The sequence below is a fragment of the Tribolium castaneum genome, chromosome 3 (assembly GCF_031307605.1).
Source record: "Tribolium castaneum strain GA2 chromosome 3, icTriCast1.1, whole genome shotgun sequence".
In the NCBI taxonomy this organism is placed as follows: domain Eukaryota; kingdom Metazoa; phylum Arthropoda; class Insecta; order Coleoptera; family Tenebrionidae; genus Tribolium; species Tribolium castaneum.
In genome coordinates this window covers 17,291,082-17,308,699 of record NC_087396.1, presented here as the reverse complement: position 1 = coordinate 17,308,699, position 17,618 = coordinate 17,291,082, and the positions used below count along the sequence as shown (strand labels likewise).

Below are 17,618 nucleotides of genomic sequence, written 5' to 3'. Positions count from 1 at the left end.
AATTTTTCAAGTTGCCACAAGCAGGTCCACCGGAAATTAATAAGATAGCTAATAGCTATTGAGGTGACAGCTATTTCTTAATAGATACAAAATAAAATATGAAAACGATTTAATAACAGACTCACTTTTCAAGTAAATTATGTTATTCAAGAAAATTTTTAATTAAAACTGAGCAACAATTGCACAACAAATAAAAGAAATTGGCTTGAGAAACTTGACATTTCATTATTCTTCCGGGTTTGGACTCCTTCGAAGCTGGAATTTATTCTGGAGTATAATTTGACACAAAATTCCTAGATAAATAAGCTTAAGGCTGTTAAAATGCTGCAAGTAACCTTTTCAAGTTAAGTGAAGAATTGCCGAACGCGATTAAAACTACTTAAAACATTACAAATTATTAAAGCGATTATGTCTGCATTTCGCGTCTGAAACTCTCTTGGATATTTTCATAATGCCCATCTTCGACAAGAAATAGGGGCTTAGATCCCGATTCTAAACGTAATAACGGAATTACAAGGCAAATTCCCACAAGGCGAGCACGAAATATGCATTTAGTAAGTTATGGTAACTGCTAAGTTAAATACACCGCCATTTGCAATGTTAATCGCGGCGTCAAATCAATAATTCGGGGATCCACCTCATCGCTTGGTCAATTTTTCATTTGATTTTTGTGACAATAGCACTTTTTGTATTGTAATTTTTAACAAATAACACATGGGGGCCTCGAGATCGAGACGGGAGATATCGAGAAGACTTATGAGGAAAGATGGACAAAAACAGCGGTAAAGTTGCTGCTACTATCGCTCGATCGCACAATATGTCAAAATGTCCGTTAAGCATCATTAATTGCCCGCGTTGGTAAAACCACCCCTGAGCTGCGGCTTTACAAAACCTTAGATTCGACCACGTCGTATATTATATGGGGCGGAAGTTCCAATTTTAATCTCAAGCTCCACCACTGGAAAAATTCATCGAGATATGCATCGTAACATCAAAAAATCATAAATTCCCCACTTGAAAGTTAAATACGGAAATTTAAACTCGCCAGCGCTGAGGCTTGAAACATCAAGTGTAGCTGGGGAATCGTATTTATTAGCGAAATTTTTCGGAATTGATGTCGCGTCCTTAATTAAACAACTTGTCTCAAATAAAAATACCGGCAGAAAAAGAAGATGCAAATCAAGTTAGGAAGTATGATGAGGTTTCATTAAAAAGTTAAATACGGCAACCTTTAAGTTCGCATTAGCACCATCAAAAACGAATTTAAACAGACACGAACTAGATTACATTCGTAATTAATTCGAGAGCCAGACTCGGAAAAAATGTGCGCTAAACACTAAATACGACACGAGAGTGCCACTTATTAAATGGAAAAAGCGCATCAGCATAATTTATTTTACTACCGAAAAACACGTGTTGGAACAACGACACTTGATGCATTCCGTGGCTTTTTGTGCCGGCGCGACTGCCTTTTTCAACCAGACAACATAGAATTATCGCCTACCACATAAATTAATCATTTTCATGGGTCTACCCAATTATGCCACTGCCAAAAACAAAACAATTTTGTTCTTTGTCGAAAAATCATCCGTTCATTTCACTGCATCGGACATGTTGCTACAACTTTGATTACTTGGAATGAATAAATCGGCGGCAAGTGGTTCTTGACTAGCAAGTCTGTTTCGTATTCACTTTAATCCCCTTTCGACGTGAGCAGTAATAAATCGCAGATTGGCATCGGCAATGCCGAATGCAATTTTACAAGCGAAACGTGATCGGTCCTTGTGAAGTTCGATTGCGACGTGATTAAGAGGTGTCCATTGAGACGTCTGACATCAGGTGGATGTTTGCACAATGTTTGTGAATGCATTATCGATGAAATTTCTCGTCGGGGTTTAAAAATCCGATGCCATTTATCAGAGTTATGATCAGGACGATGAAGTCCCAAGAATGTCGCCTGATTGGTTCGTTATTGCGGAGAAGAGCGCATAAATTAAATCAGGAAGAAAGTAAATCATGTCAAATTACACGACAATGCATTCGCGGTGCATACACAGGCCGTGTAATTACAAAGGAAATCAAATGTAAATTGCAGATTCCGTAATTAAGGATGTATGATACAAGAGTGCTTACATTTCTGCCTTAGACGGCTGAACCAAGTGAAATAATTCCCCGGGGCACCGTTTCCCCGTAAGCAGGGACCAAGCAATTCATACATTCATACAGTGGGGATAATTTAGAACATGAATGCATAATTTAATTGGGATTTGTGCGGTTAATTTAATCAGTTCGGATCTGCAAAACTCGCTACCAATAAAATATGCAATCTGTATGCTGTCTTCGCATGATTCCACAAATTTTATACAATATTAACTTGGGAATTTATAGTACGGATGTGAATAATTCGATTAACAACTTCTTCACTTATGTGTAATCGCCGGAATTGTTCGCTGTTTCCCACCATTACAAACCTTCGAATATTCCACAGAAAACTGATTTGAATTCCGGTCGGGTCTTGGCCCGACTTTCATTCTGCCACCGACGAATTGCAACTCTGATTGCTTTATTCACTTTAAATTTAACGCGGCAAAACAGATTATTGCCACATTTCGCCAAATTATTAAATTTTTCTTGACGCCAATAAAACCGTTTTAAGCTCCATAACCATGACGAAAAGCTCGCTATTTATGTCGGTAATTTTTTGCAAAGTCAATAAAAAACTGCTCTAATGTCGGCAAGGATCAGACATCTCGCCACACTAAACTCGTTTGAATACCGCATTCAACCCTAGTCGCTATTTGATATATCGCAAAAACTCGCCCTCCTTAAACCGGCCTATCCTCCAACGTTTAAAATAAGCCAAGCATAGGAAATGATCGTTGTGGTTGTGTGCTCCGTTTAATTACAGATTTCTGGTCAAGCTAATTAAAAAAATTATCGATGTAATAGTTAAGATAAAGTAGTGATGATAAATAATTTTATAATTGAAGGTAGTTAATTAAATTGAAATTAATTGGCTAATAAATTTAAATGTGTGTCGTTGATCTGATCTAATCCCGAGTGGTGCACCTCAGAGGAGTAATGTGAGCGCTTTTATTGGTTAACGGAGCCATTTAATGTGTGTGAGTTGTAAGTTTCATTGGCAACAAAAACGGTCTAAATTAAAACGATCCATATATCGCAAAGGTGGCAAAAAGCCCGAGTAATTTAAGCCAGTAAAGTCATTAGACGGTAAATGTCGTGGGCAGTCCCTCGTTATCGGTTGAAAGTTCAGCAGAGCTGCTTTATCCTGCTAAAACTTGGCCCTTTTGATGGCCGATAAGAGTATCAAGTCGTGTGGGCACTTCTTGCATCGCAAATTTCGAAATCTCGACTCTCAACTTTGAACTCGTTTAATATTTGTGCGGCCGCTGTAAAAATCCAGTTGTACTTTCAATAAGAGCGGAAATCAGGCAATTGCCAGTCCTCACTCCAGCCACAGTCTCGCAGCGATTATGCAGTTCTTTTCCGATGGGAAGAGTATCGATATCCATTTTTGGCGCAGATATAGAAAGTTGATGTGATTTCCGGAAATTTTAAATATTTGCTTCCGGAACAGAGGCGGATTTTTTACTCGCCGGAATTATATTTCCGCAATAAAAGTTTATTCGAAAATTAAATATTTGCAGCGACTCGGTGGAAGACATTCGCAAACTTTTATCCCGCCGAAAGAGACGATTTTAATTACATTCATTTCCATTTAATATAGAACAAAGTTAAATCTGAGTACTAAACCGTGTTTCGTTTATTCCGGCAATGTATGCAGGATGAGCTTCAAAACCCCATTACGAAAATTCTCGATAAGGTCCGGTGCCAGCAAAATTAGAACCAAGATGCCATAATTGCAATATGGAAACTAGAGACGTTTGCCACCATGGCATATTGTCGAAGCCATCTGCCGCGCCTCTAATGGATAATCCAATCAGGGCTACTGCAGGCAAGCATGTATGCGAGCTTCTGAATATTCATGACGTGATATAATAAGTATAATCCACGTCGAAAGTTTGCTCTAGGTAAAAACGTGATGCTATATTTGCTAAAGTTCCACGCGCAAAAACAATGGGTAGCATTAATGAAGAGTTTCCGAACGCCACTATGCACTGACAGCACCAAAAACTTAATTTCAAAGCGATCGAAAAATAAACAAAACCAACGTATTTTAATTTTCGACCGATACATGGCTTTTGCCAGTCAAAAAATTTGAATTAAAACAAAACTAAATTAATTGAATCACTTCCCCTTGCTGACCAAATAACAGATCGGAGTTAACCCTGCATCCTACAACATACCTAGTGTATTTTTATTCAAAAATCTGTACCGTTATTGTCAATCGAAGCCTGCCGAATCAATGCGTCCCTCTGGCACAATTCTCTTCCACCTTGAGCAGTGGGCGCTAGAGTAAATAAGAGCTTTCCACGTTTAAAACAGAAGTGAAGAGATGTAGAACGAAACTGGGGGAATTTGTGTTAGTAGTCGACACGGGGCGCTATGAAATATCGTCGCACCGTTGGTTACTCGCTAACTCAATACGAACGGTCTCGCTCGCACCACGCATCCAGAATAAATTACGGTCCTGACTTGTAAATACCGGAAAACTGAAAAACCCACACAGCTCATGTACGACCGACCCGATCCATGATGTTTGGCGTTGTTTGCGGCTTGTCCCCATGTAATTTACCGAATTTTTTATTTCATTAAGTGCGTTCCGATGGCACCGACAGAATGAAAAAGCTCGCCTGAAAGCCCGCAGCATTTGCCGGTTCCGGCAAGTCAGAATTTTTTCTAGACAAATCTCAAGTGTTTGACATTAATAAAAAATGAATGAAAACCATCAGTGGCTGCAAATTGGAGATTAATTTAAATTTGTCCTTGCATTAGAATTATAAAATATCACTCCACCTAAAAAGCTTTTTAATTAGCGGGCAAGGGTTTGCAGAAGGAAATGAAGTTTTGACTTCTGCGGCCAAGACAAAGAAAAATTCCGGCGACCGGAATGCAGATCTAACTCCATTCACCCCTAGTCCGGACTCCGGAATGCAATTGCAAATTACTGTGAATTTACTGTGGCTGGAGTAACACAATGACCATCATATGAGTGGAAAACTGATTTGCTATTGCAGACATGTCTTGCGTTTTTCAGTGAAACTGTCCATTTTCCAAATACCTAGTCAAAAAGCCATACGTGCCCGGCCTGTCAAAACGGCTCAACTCAAATATTTATAGTACACAAAATTCAACGAGGTTCAGTAAGTAGCTGACAGGAAATCTAAAATTTATAGCTGAGCTGCGAATGGTTTTTATTTATTTCTTCGCGGAAAGATCCAACCGACGATATTATTTACATCATCTGCGAAAGTTTTTAGTCAATATTAGAACTCTACTGTTTAATCAAATCAAGTCACAACTAAGACGTTTCAATTTGAATTTGTTAAAAACTTGGCCATTTTCGCAATCTGGCCCGCTTTAAAATGCGATCATGCTCACTAAAAGTGAGCAAACTTTATCTTACACAAGAATGCACTTATTCCGCTAACTTCTTTAATTAACTCGCTGTTGACACATAAATGGAAATTACAGCATACTCAAAAATAATAGGAGAGGAAGAGCTTATCTTAACGCTGTTCAAAATGCATACATCCACTCAAACGAATCCAAATCGATTTTTAAACATTTAAAAATCATCCAAAAAGACGCTTCTAAGTTCAACCGTTCTGCTTACGACCGACTGATCTCAAAATTGTCTGCACAAGTTGTGAACGCGGTGTCGCAAATTCGTCCTTCTAAATAAAGATGAGGTTTGCGTTTGTTACATATTTTTTAATTTTCATATGAAACTTTTTATCTTGTTTATTCAATTTGCAAATAAAAAATATTTGCGTGGCGCACAAATTTACAGGCTCGTCTTGTTTCAACAAAACAAAGCATGTTTTGAATTTACGACGAAGTTTAAGGCCATAAAAATATAATTTACGATGTCAGTTTTTACAATGTTCCAGAAACCCTGTAAATAATAATTTTTTATTCATCATTTACCTGCGCTGTATGCATTATATTTCCGCATCACTTAAAAAATAACTTCATGATTGCAACAATAAAAATAATTCCGTCCTCTCGCTAACTCTCGGGGTCGCGACGTAAAAAATACCGTTTCTGCCGTGTTTCGTGGCCCGTTTTAAATAAAACTTCTCGGGGTCGAGGCGTGCATTATGAACTCGAGTCTTTGTTTATTTTTCGGTGCCCTATCTCTTGCTACAAACAGAACAAGGATCGTTTTTCATATCGTTTAGTATAAAATGTGCAAATTTCTGCTCACGTATATTTGATGGCAGACCGGAAGACTGCTACCTGGTTTGTGCGACGTCGTAAAGCAGAGGTCCTCAAATAAAAATCAGCAATCATTTACGGGTCAGGTTATTTAAATGAGAGACCGCTGAACCGACTCACTGTTTCGAATCTCCTCTACATGCTAATCCTGGAAAACTCTAGGACAATGGTTTTATTTGCGCTATATCCTGCACACCGGCAGAGAATTAGAGCCGGCTATTATCCCTGAAAATCCGGATTAAATCCTCTAAATCATTTAGTAAAAATTACTCACGAAAAAACAACAGAATTGAACCCCGGATCTGGTTTAGTGCCCTGTTTTGAAAACTTGGGCCGGCATTCAAACAACTTACTCACATAAAACGGCAATAAAAAACGCAAATAAAGATTACACCGATGTTTGTTTTTTAATTAAAAATTCCGTATTTAAATTTTTCATTTATTCTCGCACAGAAACTAATGGGAAAATTGCAAAGTGCAGCATCAATTAATTAATGTGCTGTCCTCTTCAAACATGCCAAGAGGAAATTAAACGCAACTCCCACTGAAATATATTTTTTCAATTACCTAATTAAAACATACTTTTGTTTCAACGTTCAGCAATAATTCTGAAATATTAATCAATGCACGTTCTCCTAATGTGTAATTAATGTCAAAACCAAAAAATAACTGCAACAGGAATTACTTTAAAGAGTCAATAAAATCATAAGCCGGTGATCTTCAAACACAGACTTCAGAATCATTCCATAACTTTTGTTGAAGACTAAGTTGAAAGTAATGACCACTTTGCATTTACAGCGCTGTAAATCTGTCGATTTTTTATTACCTTCGCGGCCATTATCAGCAGTGAATGTATCGACAATAGTTTTAACAGATCCCAAACACCAATAAAAAGTTTGCATTTTACGGAAGCAAAAAGTTCGTAAACAATTTAATATACAACTTAACTGCATTTTATTTTCGTCCTTCTTTCGTGTAACAGGCAGTTTATTTCAAAATAATTGTCAAAGACAGAATTTCGTTCTAGATTAAACATTTTATTTCAGAGAATAAAAATTGCAGCAATTACATTATTTTCTCATTTGATACACAACTTACACACAAAGACGAGAGGAAAACGCTAATGAATATTTGCCTTCCAACGCGATGTACGAGTATTGCACGAATTAATTGCGAACAGTAAAAAGCGAGTAAGCGAGCGATTGAGCGAATGGGCGAGCGAAGGGGTCAAATTTCGTCCAGTTGAGTATTGAAAGTGGCCTCTTTTATTCCAAATCCGTCTGGAATGCATTCACCCTTTTGCTCGTTGTGATGGGATAACGAGACGATCGCTTAAAATCTGAATCGGTTATTTAATATCCTTTGAATTCACGAGTCAGTGGAATCGAGAGCGGCCCCTACCTCCACTTTTAAATTGTATCGAACGGAAAGGACAATTAACAAACAGATAAAGCGTTTAGTAAAATCGTCGAATCGGAAGTGAGCCTCTCGATCAGAATTTAAATAAATCGAGATAATTGGTTTAATTGGCGTACGGTCGTCGTTACTTTATCTCTGACTTTTTCTTCATCTCTGGCAAAATCGATCCGGTGGTTTGACTTTTGTCGTGCAGACTAATTTCCGGTTACGAGACAGTCGTAATTTACCTTGTCCTGTTTCATTTATCTCCCGGCCTTTGTCTCGTTCCATTTTCGTTTTTCAGTTCGAGAGTGTTTATTGCCGCATTTAAAAACGACGAGTTTCGGTTTAATTCGGTGGTAAAATGTACGAAATATGCAAATTCATTCAATTATGTTCGGAATTGTCGAGTTCAGGTGGACGATTAATCGGCGTTCTGTTCAACACGGGGTGTTAAACTCGACAAGGCCGTACAAAAATCAAAATGTTCGCTAAGGCGAAGAGGTCGAACACGAACATAAATAAAGGCGTGCGTGCCGGTATGCAGTCGAAACTGTTTGGATTTTTCAAGTTATGGACCAGAAGATTAGCAGCTGCTGCAACACAAACAGGGTGGCGCTACTAAATAAAGAACTAAATCCTTAAATCGATCACTCTCTTTGCAATTAGAGGAGATTCAATTCTCTTTGTGCAACACTTCGGTACTTTACTTTTTTCACACGAACACAACAGGACAAAGATTCACTCTACGTGTCCCTGCACTGAAAACGACTTTATATTCTAAGCTTAGACAAAACATTACGAATGGTAGTAGCATCTGGTCCTGAAGTCCGGTGTCCTGAAGGACGTGTCGTACTAATAAATAACGCTTAAATTTAATTGACTAGACTGTGACAATTTATTTGCTAGTGGCAAACAAAGTGTCACAATCCAAAATCTAATCTAAATTTAATCCTGACTAAAACTCTGTCGAGGACCAGTTTTAATCCTTTGTAATATTCAATCAGTCAATTTAGTTCTATTGATCCATCAAACAAATATTCATTCATTATTTGGTTCCTGAAATTGAAAATAGCAGTAGGAATCCGGTTTGTGGCTTTTCTAGTAAGTACAGTATAACAACCCAATTACTCTTCCCCAGAAAATAACTAATTAAGTTAGGCAACTTTATTATTTCGTGTTTGGCGTAATTTGAATCAATGCAAGTCAGTGGGGTGAGTTTCCGTAATTGTTTTCGACGAAATGAGAGTCTTTTTGACACCCTTCATTCAATTTAGCAAATGTTGTTGGCAACTTCATCGATATTTTTCACGAGTAAAATACTAATACTGATCGCGCGATAAAAACTTTTCCAACAATACGCCGAGCTTCTTTATCGAACTGTTGACACATTAAAAAGGGACGCAAATTACGACTTTTCGTCCCTTCAACCAGAAGTTATTTCTTCCCGACCTCAATTAAAACTTTATGATTAGATAAACTCGAAGGATGGCTAAATAAACAACGTGTTCGTGTACCAATGTGTTACAAGCAATTTGAATAAATTTCAATATAAATCATCAGACTAAATGCCGGAAAGGTGTAGAAACCGGATTAAAAAGGGTCATTGTTAGTTAAGATAAAATCTCAAAACAAAAAGTTTAATTTATTCGGGCTGTATATTGTCCTTACTCTTTGGAGGGATTAAATTACTGAAGGAAAGGTTTAACGGCACTGTTTATCTCAGCCTGGATGGTATTGCTGAAATTAGTTTACTACAGAACATCTTAACTGTATTCTCAAAACAACGCCACAAAAAATAGTTTTTCATAAAGTATTTCTTTCATTTTAACAAATCTAGTATTTAGTATCGTTTTAATCATTTTAAATCTGCCTCTGAATAAATGTTTGTAAATATTGAAAATCGTTGTTCCGTTTCCTCCTTGACAAAGTTGGAAGCTATAACGAAGTGAAAATTAAAAAGTTAACAAACTTTCGTTCAGTTAATCGAAAAATCACTTTTGTTGTCTTGGTTCTCTAGTGTTTACAAATAAGATTAATTTAATTTTAATTTAGTCCCTTTGAGCTCTAGACGCCGCCTCTCATTGTTAATTTAAATCGAAGTGAATCATGTTTACATCGTTCGAAATCCGAGAGTTAGCAGCCACTAATTGGGGTTTATGGGCTATGTGGTTTGATGTTTTGCTGTCAGCGAGCGTTTGTCTTTATCGTTGTAAGCCGAATTAAGAATTCGGTAGAATTATTCTTAACGCGATTACACATGCTAATATCGAGAGGCACAGCGCACGTTAATTCTTAAACAAATATAAACTGCGGAGACAATTTAAACGAGAATTGGGTTAGCCGCGGAGGCGAATCATAAAACATGAGCGAGTTTATGTAATTAATTAATTAAAGTGCGGAATTAAAACTCATCGACAAGTGAGATTAGTGCTTGGAGAGTTTAGGAACGCAGGATAAAAATAGGAAGATTAACTTGTGGCCGGCTTAATTGATGGAATCTTGTAAGGGCTTGTTTGATAAAAGGAAGACAATCCGTGCTTGATTACCTGTAGTGGGATTGAATGGGACAAAATAAACCTTTTTAATTGTGACCCGGGGAACACAATCGGAGAAAAATTGCATCTAATTTTGTCTTGTTTTTTGATAAATCGCTGGTGATTTGTATCAACAAGAACGATTTTTTAACATGTCAGTGTCACGATTCAATTCAAAAATCAGATTAAATTTCAAGTTGGGAAAGTTTGCTGAAATTCCGAGCTTTAAACGGCCGAATTAATAAAATCCGAAATTCGCTAAATCTCCAAAATTTCGTAAGTGCTCAATTAGACTAATTATAATTACCACACGACTATTACTCTAATTGCAAGCGCCATTCAAGCCGAAAGCACAAAGTTTGACATTCTTAACACGGCGACAGCTTGCTCAAACATTAACATTTCATTAAGAATATTGTTAGGCTTGTTTATTAACAATTAAGCAATTCCTTGACACGACCTGCCTCCAACTTCAAAAACTCGTACCTGTCGCGATAATTATTCGATTTTTCCACTAATTAAAATACCGACCATGTTCCAGCCTGCCATTCATTCATAAAAAGTGTCATATTTTATCAATTTACAAGTAACAATGTCAAGCGGAGAGAACTCATATTTGGTATTCTGCAATCGTCGGCATTCCATCAATTTCTCGGAAAAATCAAACCGATATTTCTATCCACTGAATGTTAAAAAACAAATCGAATTCCAGATGCCCAAAAATAGCAATTAGTGTTTGGGTAATTTAATAGAAGCACCTGGGCTATCAACATTTTCCACTACATAAGCTTTCCAAGATTAATTAAACTAAGCTCACTAAGCAGGATACCTATAACGTAGCCATAAACACCCAAATTGGCTTTAGCGAGCCTCTACAAAATATCTCAAATTGCTCCAAGTTCCCGATTTAAAAACAGCACTTAAATCGGGCTGCAACGCAGGTCGAGTGCAAAGTCAGAACTGACGATTCTAGTAAAACGAAAGCTTTGTAATCGGATAGCAACCTTCAGTTGATCGCATTGTGCCTTTTACTACTCTTCTCTTTTTCGCAGAAAAAATAAAACTTGACCTTTCGTAATGCGACGCTGTTCTCGATTAGTCTATTTAGAAAATTGTTTGTGGAGTCGTACAGACATTAATTAAGGAAACAGTTGTATTATTTCTGTAGTGCTCGAAACTAATTAATTGACGCTAACGATAAAGTATGATGATATAATAAGGGGACTTTTAATGAGTGGACTGGCCGCATGGCGGTAAGAAACAAGTCGAACAAGATCAGAGGCATGACTGTACTTGTAATGAGCGACAAGCAACTAGCAGTAAGGCAGGAAAAAATGTTTCGATTTTCAGGCAGAACGAGTTAATTTTACCGTAAAAAAACGACAAATTGCTCTGGAATTAAGTAAGATATAATTTAGGTAAATACATTTAATTTGTATTGGAAACTCTATTCGAAAAAATACAAAAATTGGTTTAAAAATGGGATTTAGGTCATCGTTTAAATTAAAAACTAAAATAACTACAATAATTTTATTAAACTAAAATCTTTATAAAACACATGTTCACATGTTCTTGAACCTAGAAGAATAAACAACATTATATAAAAAGTGGTTTAATTTTGGATTTGTTCTGTCCAATTTTGATTAACACAGTATCAAGTGTAATATTTTTGGTTTAATTTAAGGAAGTTTCAGAAATAATCCATAATTAATTCACCCTGTATTAACCGTGTTAAGCTATATTATTGTGGTAAGAGTAGAGAATTTATTTTGTTGTGGAACGTTTTTCTGAATTTTATATAGGGTTTAATGTTCAATGGAAGGAAAATAAATAACTTTTAGTGAAACATCGGAGGAAGTCGTCTGGTGATTGATAACGTTATATAAACGCAGGTTAAACTACCTGAACTTGTGATTGTTATTATGCCCCTCACCCCCTTATTGATTTTCGATCATTACCCTTGTTAATGTCCGACCCAATTCCATTTAATCATTATCGAGGATTTTCCCCTGCTTCTTTCTCCAGAAATGCAACAAAATCTACAACCGTAAAGGTACAACGTTTATAAATAATGCACCTGAGTTCCGTGTTGGCCAATCTCTCCATCACTGTACAAACTTGAAGGAAATAATCCGATTTTATCTGCACACCAGTGCGCCGATTGCAAAATAAAATTTATACTGCCTCGGGGTTAATCACTAATCAGATGCTTTCGCCATGCGAGAGGTTGCGTGCTGTGGGTTACGTGGTGCAAAAAGACAAGTCGCGTGGCTCAATGGGTTTTGTACCTGCCCATGATCCGACCGCAGCGCCTGACCATTCACCTGTGATTCCTCACCGGTTACGGTTTGCGTGACTACTGAATTAAACACGACTCCGGGATTAAAGATCCCTCATTTAAAATTCCGGACGGACGTGCTTCGCGACTTCGACTCTTTGATGTTGCCAACTGATCGCCCGAATTTCAAAGGGAAGGAAATTAGGTTATGAAATGTGCAACAAATGCGGAATATCTTGATACGACACGTGTCTCTGGAATATCGAGAAAAGTTCCGCTGCTGAATCACCTACCAAATAAATTAAATGAAAAACGACTGAAAAAATCACACGGGCGTAATCATAATTTCAGAGTTACAGCCTCTCGTGTAATTAAGCAATTAATTTTCAAAAGATTGTGATAGCGGTTAGAGTCCGGTTGATGTCATTAAAGGCTTAATTAGGGTTTTATTCCAAAGAGTAAAATTTATTTGTAGCGGTGAAAGAAGTAATTATTTTATCCAAGCCATTAAAAATTTGATAGTGGCGTGAATAGAATTTTTTATATTAAGAGCCTTAAATGAGTTTAGAACGTACTTGTAAAGACGCATAAATTATGAAAAAGCTTTCGTGACATTTCATTTAAGACGCGTTGCTTGTAGCTACTTTTTCCTCGCTTTAAGGCCACTAAATGCACAACATGCAATGATAGAATTTTAACTACTGACTTGTTGAAAACAATTTGAGATTGTTCAAAGCTGATTTTGAAATAGTGAAACTAGAGCAAGCTTTGCTTGAGTGGACTTTGCACAACGCACTCTCAAAGCTCCAAGAAGCAATTATGGTTTGACCGAAGTCCTCGCTGATTCAGTTACAAGTCTTAATGAGAAAGTTTGGTCATAACGTTAGAGTGCCTCAGTTCAAAGAAATTTTGATTAAATAATAAATGATTTTTTCCCAATTTGCATATTCTGATTTGACTATGAATTAGGTTATTAATTTATATACAGGGTAAAAAACGGTCAAACGTCCTGCTGGGCCTGTTCTTGCGGTCATAAATCTCACTCAGAGGCGACGGAAAACCCGGTGGTGCACTGCCGAAATTTTTACGATGTAAATTTAAATTTTGATGACACAAGCCCAATTAAAATTTCTAAACGAGTGGGAAAATGGGCCGATTTTTACCGAAATCGATGTCCCTAATTTAGGTTGTTTGTATTTTTTGACAAGTAAGGAATTTCTAGCAATTTATCAGTTTCCCAAAGCCCTTTGTAACCTTCGGCTGCAATGACTTGAATGGATTAATTTGCATTATTTCGAGGTAATTTATAGCTGATTCATTGTCTGTCTGGTAGCCCGAAAAAATGAGGTGTTGTGGCTTTAATTTTACTTGATGTATGGTTTATTTTATATTTATAAAAGGGACTTTATATTCATAACAGGGCAGCTTCATTTATATGCAATTATCTCTTGATTTACATAAACGTACGTCGTAAATTATGTCTGTCGGTAGTAATCGTGATTGAAATAAATCCTCTTTATTTTAATAAAATCCAGATTCGCGTCCATGTTTTTGCCATTTTGGGCGAAAAATTTGACGCTTCAATTATTATCAATAATATTGCATAAATCAGTGCTGAAAGCAGCACAAAGCTCATCGATTGAGGGCAACAAAGCTTTGTTTATTCCACATGCCGGCGTTTTATAATCAAGCTTCTTGAAATTTTATTAGTCCCTTAAACTCTGGAAACTCTTTCGGCACAATCTCGTGTGTTAAGGAAGGATTTTATTTCAAGTGTCGAACGACACTTTAGTTGGAATAGTTAAAGCGAACGCACTTGAGAAGTCTTTTACGACAGTACTTGACATTGCCCGTGGTTATTTTCTCACTGTACATGAATATAAGAAAACATTAAGAGCCTCTCGTTTCTTTACGACGCACGAGGGCATTGTCGACTTTGCCTTATAGCAGGAATTCTTTTTTATTGCCCTCAAAGTTAGTCCCACGGCTTCAATGTGTCGGCAATTTACACACTTTAAGATCAACAACCGACCCAAACGTCTAAATAATTTAGCTCATGAACGGATTATTTCTAAAAAAATATGTCTTATTTTAAGTGCTAAAATAGTAATGACTTTTATTAAAGATTAACTTTTGTCTAAAACATAAATTACTTTCAACAAATTTTAAATGAAATTCTTGCCGGAGAGCGGAACGTTTAATTATTTATTAATTGTGAATTTTCTTTCTCTCTTGTGCTAGAGAGAAATTTACCGAGAAATTTATCTTAAGATCTCTGGGAAGAACAATAAGAGTCACTGTCTTCCTTATCATTATTGCATCATTGTAAAAATTGTCACAAATAATTTTATATTAAAATCTGTCTCTCGTAATAAATGCTCGATTTTTTCGTGGCACATTATCGCATCCTTCCATTACTTTTTCGTCCTCCTGTTCGATCAAAGTCGCCACATATCTCGGACAATGTCAAACCATTCGGAAGTTATCGAAGAAAAATGAAACAACCCCAACCCCCAAATTTTTCTCAAGCAACATTTTTAAAAGAGTTATAGCGTCGTGGCGTCTTTTGTGCCATAAATTTTTTATATCCACTGAACTAAAAACGATCCTTTTCACACTCCAGAAACTGTAATGACCTTCTTAATTAATCCTTTTATTGCAGTGGTAAACATCCAAGTGTAACAGTTATTTAATGGATGACAGATTTCAGCTCTGTGATCATTTATCAATTAAATTTGGTCCAAGACCGTAAAAACTTTTTATTAACACAGATAAAACTATGAGTGGAAGAGATAACATTACGTCAAGTTTATTTCATGATGTACAAAGTCATAACGTGGCTCTGCTGCGGTTGCTACAACTTTAAACGAGACGGATTTAAAAACAGTAACATTCTTGTCGAAACTTTGTCCATTTTCAAAGGCTTGAAGGGCCAATTTTCGTGTGGGCTAATTTCCCTTTTTAGATATAGTCGTGGTGCAACCTGCTCATAAACCGAACTTTGGTGTGCTCGACTTTTCAGTTAAATCTTTTTCATACATTCGTTTAAATTCGTTTGAATCAAGTTGTTCCCTATGTAATAAATTCGGCGTTTCGATAATAGCGTCTGAATAAACGTTGAGCTCCGGCACCTTTTCAAATAAGCAACACAACATGCATCATTTATCTCAAGTCAACACCATCACACGTATTGGCATTCGAGGAAATGGAATTTACATCTGGTGCAGGAATCGAAGCTGCATTTGCGGAAACAAGCAGAAATTATGTTGATGCAAGTTCGAGACGGAGTTTTTCGGCGTTAATAAACGCCCGGTGATAAATCCCCATACCTTCGAGCAAATGCAGCGAGAAATAAACAACTCCTTCAGGGAAATACAAAAGCGAATATCTAAGGACGTTACAATCTAGCCAATATACATGTCATTGTGTAATTGCAGCAGTTTCTCGCTTAGTGTTCTCTCGGGTCTTGTTACAGCGACTCTACCACCAATCATCCGAGATTTCGGAACTAATAGTTTCCATCTTCTCTCCTCAATTATTCCGCAAAGCCAAGTGCGTGAAGACATCGAACGGTATTTATCTTCGACGTTAATATACACAAACCTCTTTAGGTATTAGCTGCGGCAATTTGCGCTCCAGTATTGACTCGATTGCTCTTTTTTGCTAATTACCTGTTGATTTTCCTATCTTCCCGCCTTCGACAAGCAACGACAAAGCTGCTAGTTTTACAATTTTTAGGCTCAAATGCAACTGACCAAAGGAACAAAAACTGAATTAAGTGGCCTTTCCTGTCTTATTTCATCAATATTTGAGCCACAATGGTATTAATATGCCTTCAGATATTGTTGAAGTTGCGTCGCCGACCAAATTTAAGGAGCTTTTTCCTTTTCGCTAATTCATATCGAGTAAATTTCATAAAGCTGATGCAAAATGCCGCGTCAACAAAACGCACCCTTTAAATGCCGCTTCCATTTGCGCGGTGTTTATCCAAAGACGCTTTTTCGCAAATTTAAAAGCATATGTTTGTTTAAACCTGTAATCGGGTAACCGAAGTAAATCGGCACTCTGCTACAAAATAGATTGAAAGTTTCCGTCGGCGTAACAATATTTTTACTTCTTTTCATCCACCCGGATGGTGGAGATATTACATTTGAGAAACTACGTCTTGATCGTCGTGAGCGCTTTGTTTCTTTGCCAATATTTGCTCTTCTGAAAATTATCCAGTCTTTACCGACACGTCGGCAATTCCCTTGCGATTTTTTAAAGGGTCACAGTTAATTTCGAGCTCGCATGAAATAAATCACGTAAACAAAGCAACGGGTGCTGAGTGGCGATATAGTTGGAAATCTCAAAAACAACAAACGGGTTTAAAAAATCACCAACTCGCAAATCCCATGCTGGGCCTATATTTTATCGAAGAAATGTGCTGACGACAAAAATTATTTCCTGGGTGCTTTATTGCTCTACGAACCGATAAATCTAGATTTTAAAATGGATAATTACGGATCCGGTGAATTTATCGCACATTAATTTCATTGTTTCACGCAGATTTATACAACCAAAATGATATAGGAGAGGTGAAGACAACAACCTTTTGTAATCCAAAAGACAATGTAGCCGATGCTTACACGACCGATAGTGAATGTCGACGATGCTTTGTTTTATCCTGAATGTGTGTCTATTGAGCTAAATAAACTGATATTGTGTTACCGAAAGTGGAACTCCGAAAACTGCATAGAAACGAAAAACATAAAAGCTCTGAACACAATTTGAAACCTTTTTGTACAGATACCAGTATATTTTTGGTTTTGATTTTGAAATAAAAAGACTTGTTAATTAAAATTGTAATTTATTAAATCTGGTACAATAGATTTCGCGGTCGTGCGCTTGTGTAATTAAATAACAATGGAAAATAATAAAAAAATTATTGTGTGCTGTGTAATTGAGATAGGATCGTGAGCACGCCATATAATTTATATCCGATTTAGCGAATCATTAGTCCGTTGTCGATTCTTGTGTGGATTGCAGGAAAATCCGCGTAA

General features: G+C 36.9%; 1 protein-coding gene and 1 long non-coding RNA gene across 4 annotated transcripts in view; both read right to left on the bottom strand.

Annotated features, from left to right (window-relative positions):
• Positions 1 to 17,618, bottom strand: part of LOC663132 (hemicentin-2) — a 113,365-nt gene that overhangs the window by 29,537 nt on the left and 66,210 nt on the right. The window lies entirely within an intron of this gene.
• Positions 6,039 to 6,687, bottom strand: LOC135265628 (uncharacterized). The gene is made up of 3 exons (XR_010333359.1): positions 6,638 to 6,687; positions 6,353 to 6,588; positions 6,039 to 6,288 (listed from the first exon to the last, which is right to left on the bottom strand). It is a non-coding gene; the product is annotated as an uncharacterized LOC135265628 (long non-coding RNA).